Raw genomic sequence first — 5,000 nt, 5'->3', positions numbered from 1 at the left:
GGAAACAAACGAAACTGAGCAGTTTGCTTCAAATTATAAACAGTTATGGCTGACTTGATAATTAATTCCAATTCGAATCGACTAATAATAATCTGGTAGATTTTCCACATTCATAGGAGTACATCTATGTTTTTGCTTTACGAATATGATATTTTTTGGGCATTTCTAATAATATCGAGTCTTATTCCTATTTTGGCATTTCTAATTTCTGGAATTTTAGCCCCGATTAATAAAGGGCCAGAGAAACTTTCTAGTTATGAATCGGGAATAGAACCAATGGGCGATGCTTGGTTACAGTTTCGAATCCGTTATTATATGTTTGCTCTAGTTTTTGTTGTTTTTGATGTTGAAACGGTTTTTCTTTATCCGTGGGCAATGAGTTTCGATGTATTGGGGGTATCCGTATTTATAGAAGCTTTAATTTTCGTGCTTATCCTAATTGTTGGTTCAATTTATGCATGGCGAAAAGGAGCACTAGAATGGTCTTAATTCTTGAATATTTAGACAATAAAAAAAACATTGAGACAGTTATGAATTCCATTGAGTTTCCCTTACTTGATCGAACAACCCAAGATTCAGTTATTTCAACTACATTAAATGATCTTTCAAATTGGTCAAGACTATCCAGTTTATGGCCGCTTCTCTATGGTACCAGTTGTTGCTTCATTGAATTTGCTTCCTTAATAGGATCACGATTCGACTTTGATCGTTATGGACTGGTACCACGATCTAGTCCTAGACAAGCAGATCTAATTTTAACAGCAGGCACAGTAACAATGAAGATGGCCCCTTCTTTAGTGAGATTATATGAGCAAATGCCTGAACCAAAATATGTTATTGCTATGGGAGCTTGTACAATTACAGGGGGGATGTTCAGTACCGATTCTTATAGTACTGTTCGGGGCGTGGATAAGCTAATTCCTGTAGATGTCTATTTGCCGGGCTGTCCACCTAAACCGGAGGCCATTATAGATGCTATAACAAAACTTCGTAAGAAAATCTCTCGAGAAATCTACGAAGATCGAATTAGGTCTCAACAGGAGAATAGGTGTTTTACTACCAATCACAAGTTTCATGTTGGGCGCAGTACTCATACCGGCAATTATGATCAAGGATTACTCTATCAACCACCATCTACTTCAGAGATACCCTCTGAAACATTTTTCAAATACAAAAGTTCAGTATCCTCCCACGAAATGGTGAATTAGGCAGGATCCTTTTGTACAAAATAAGAAATTGCATTGTACAAAATAAGAACAAGACAATCTTCAAAAATTTCATCGTAATCATAAATATTAAATACTTATACAAAAACTTATACAAATAAAAATGTGGGAGAGATAAAAAAATGCAGGGTCGTTTGTCTGCTTGGCTAGTCAAACATGGGCTAGTTCATAGATCCTTGGGTTTCGATTACCAAGGAATAGAGACTTTACAAATAAAGCCCGAGGATTGGCATTCGATTGCTGTGATTTTATATGTATATGGTTACAATTATCTCCGTTTCCAATGTGCCTATGATGTAGCACCAGGAGGACTGTTAGCCAGTGTGTATCATCTTACAAGAATAGAATATGGTATAGATCAACCAGAAGAGGTATGCATAAAAGTATTTGTCTCAAGGAAAAATCCTAGAATTCCCTCTATTTTCTGGGTTTGGAAAAGTGCGGATTTTCAAGAAAGGGAATCTTATGATATGTTAGGAATCTCTTATGATAATCATCCACGTCTGAAACGTATCTTAATGCCCGAAAGTTGGATAGGATGGCCTTTGCGTAAAGATATATCACTCCCAATTTTTATGAAATACAAGATGCTCATTAAATGAAAAAAATAAGAAACTAATCCGTAGCACTTCTACAACGCCAGATATTCCTTGAATAGCTGTACGTTCTTTTATAGATCAGACAAAGTAATTGAAGTTAAATCAGACAGAATAATTGAGGTCTTATTCATGTTATTATGGATCGGCTAAATAAAAAATGTAGGGATTAAAAAAAATTCGAGTAGGGCTTCATTGAGATTTGAAAGTTGTTAAGATACTTATTTCGGATGAGCCGAGCCAATAGGATGAACTAAAAAGTTCTGCATCATGAACTATGTACCGCGCACATCAACATCGAAGGAAATGAATAAAATATGAAAGAAAATAGAAAGAAATGAAAGAAGGCGTCAGATTCTATTTGTAATGTATCTGAGATTTATTTGGCTAGTTCTACCCTCAATTGTCCTAGACTAGACTTTTGGGTTTTTCAACCAAACTAATTTAAGCTTTGAATATTATTGAAGAAGTATTAACATTCTTTTGGGAGTGCAGAAAAAACGCTGGAATAATCATTTTTTACATACTTTATATATACATAGACATTTTTTACATACTTTATATATACATAGAACATACATATATTCTTTATTCATCTAGAAAGAGTATATCTCCAGACACCTAGATGGATAAATATGTATGATGATCTAGACTATTAAGAAATATGTATGTTGACCAATATTCATTTTAATGAATTTGTGGAATAGATACTCATACAAATTAATCATGTGCCAGGAACCAGATTTGAACTGGTGACCGAGGGCTTTTCAGTCCTTGCTCTACCAGCTGAGCTATCCCGACCATTCGTGACGCATCATCCTCATTTTAAGAGATTACTTGAGTATATGTCAACTAAAAAAAAAGAGGATATAGCAAAAAATAATTAGAAAGTTAAACGGGCCTTTTGGGGATAGGGGACTTGAACCCTCACGATTTCTAAAGTCGACGGATTTTCCTCTTACATAAAATTTCATTGTTGTCGGTATTGACATGTAGAATGGGGACTCTATCTTTATTCTCGTCTGATTAATCAGTTCTTCAAAAGATCTATCAGACTATCATGGAGTGAATGATTGATCAATTAATATTCGATTCTTTCTTCAACTTGAATCGATTCACATCTTTTATTTGTCATATAAATATTAAAAAATAGAGATTTGGGTCTGTCTGGTCTAATCAATGAAATTGTTGAAATTTAGTTCAGTAGTATACGTATGCTCATCCTTGATCCTTTCTTCCTTCTTTTTGGAGTTTCGATGGAAGGATCTCTGTACTAACGAAACGAAATCTTTTACTAACGAAACTAAATGTCGTCAACTCCATTTGTTAGAACAGCTTCCGTTGAGTCTCTGACCTATCCTTTTTTTATTCTCCCTTTCTGAACTCTTCTGGTTTCTAGGAAAACAGGATTTGGCTCAGGATTGCCCATTGTTAATTCCAGGGGTTTCTCTGAATTTGAAAGTTATCACTTGATAGGTTTCCATACCAAGGCTCAATTCAAAAGTCCGTAGCGTCTACCAATTTCGCCATATCCCCCCTTTTCTTTGAGATTAGAATCTCATTAGGATGTTCTTTTTTTTTCATTAAAATTATGAGAATTATGCCGGAACTGTTGAATTCCTTAGATATCGATTCCTATACTGAAAAATGTTTCTTTCTATTTGTATTTCAGATAACTCATATGTAGTCCAATCAGAAATAATTCTATCTTTCTGTATTCGCAATTCAATATACATGGATATATACCACATATATATATTTTTTAGAGACTTTCCTTCTAGCGTTTTCTCATGCAATTTGGAATACTCGAACGGTCTGATTCTTTTTTTTCGTCTTAGTTTAACCTGTCCGAAGGAATGTTTCATTATGATCGGAATTGGGCCTTTCCCTTTCTTTTATTGGTGTTTTGTTGTGATTCTTATCTTTTCCTTAGAACGGATAGGCTCTATATAACTAACTAAAGATAACTAAAATGGATGGAAATCTCTTATTTTTTTAGATTCAATAAAAAAGAAATCATTTCTATTTATTAATTTGGAATAGTTAGACCTAATGTAATGGCTATAAATAATCATTCTATTAATTTCAATTAATTTAGAAAAGAATTCGAGTTATTTCTATTCTATCTACTCTATATTATTTATTTCTATATTCTTTTTTTATTTATATAGAATATTTATTATAAATAAAATTCAAAGAAATTCAATATCAATATATTTTACATAATATATTCCAATTTTGAATTCTATTCATTTTCGAATTTTTAGATTCATATTAGCTATACTATCATATTAACTTTACTATATAAATAGTATATAACTATCTATATATATATATTTTCTATATTTTAACTTATTTAACTGCATTTAGAATTTTATATTAATTATTTTATATAATTAGTTCTATTTAGAATAATTAAATTCAAATCTTATTAAACTAAAACTTATAAATTAATTCAAATAATCAAATTTGAATTCAAAAATGAAAAAATCAAATTTTACTATACTTACTAAGATAAAGATAAAGATATTAAGATAAAGATATAGATCTTAATAAACATATAATTGATTATTGAGAAACATAATCTATTTAATAAATAGATTGAAATATATTTCCTTAATCCTTATTTTCAAATTGTTATGTCTTTATGTCTTAGAATAAAAAAAAATGGAATATTTCTTTGAAATTCTATATTCTTTTCTATATTCATATTAATTATGTTATCAATAGCTAAGAATTAAAATAGCTAAGCATAAAGAGTTTAATAACTAAGATCTCAGTAGTTTATTAAATTCCTATGCATGCACAATTTCTGTTATGTGAGCCCGCTTAGCTCAGAGGTTAGAGCGTCGCATTTGTAATGCGATGGTCCCGGTTCGATTCGATAGCCGGCTTTTCTCTATTTGTTTGATTTTTTATATAATTGAGATATGTCTTTTTGAAATCAAAGATATCTGAAAAGGCCTTTTCCCCTTTCTTTTTCAGAGTGCCGATCTATCTGTCGTAGGAACTTCCAATTATGAAATTTAAATTGGGGGAGTTCGATTTCCTGTAGACACAAATCAAGAAAAGAACCCCCCTTTTTTTTATATACAATAAGTTCGGATATTGATATAATTCATCTAATTCTTCTTGTAGTACAATACTTTCTTTGTAGTACAATACTTTAGTAGATTTC

At 31.5% G+C, this 5,000-nt stretch overlaps 1 pseudogene; it reads left to right on the top strand.

Moving 5' to 3' along the window:
- Positions 1 to 323: 323 nt before the first annotated feature.
- LOC129298705 (NAD(P)H-quinone oxidoreductase subunit K, chloroplastic-like) lies at positions 324 to 2,133 on the top strand (annotated as a pseudogene).
- Positions 2,134 to 5,000: the final 2,867 nt, after the last annotated feature.

This window comes from Prosopis cineraria, unplaced genomic scaffold, assembly GCF_029017545.1.
Source record: "Prosopis cineraria cultivar Desert tree isolate PC_DT_omini unplaced genomic scaffold, ASM2901754v1 PC893, whole genome shotgun sequence".
NCBI lineage: Eukaryota > Viridiplantae > Streptophyta > Magnoliopsida > Fabales > Fabaceae > Prosopis > Prosopis cineraria.
Note: the sequence above shows the minus strand (reverse complement) of the source record. Positions and strands in the feature narration are given on the sequence as shown.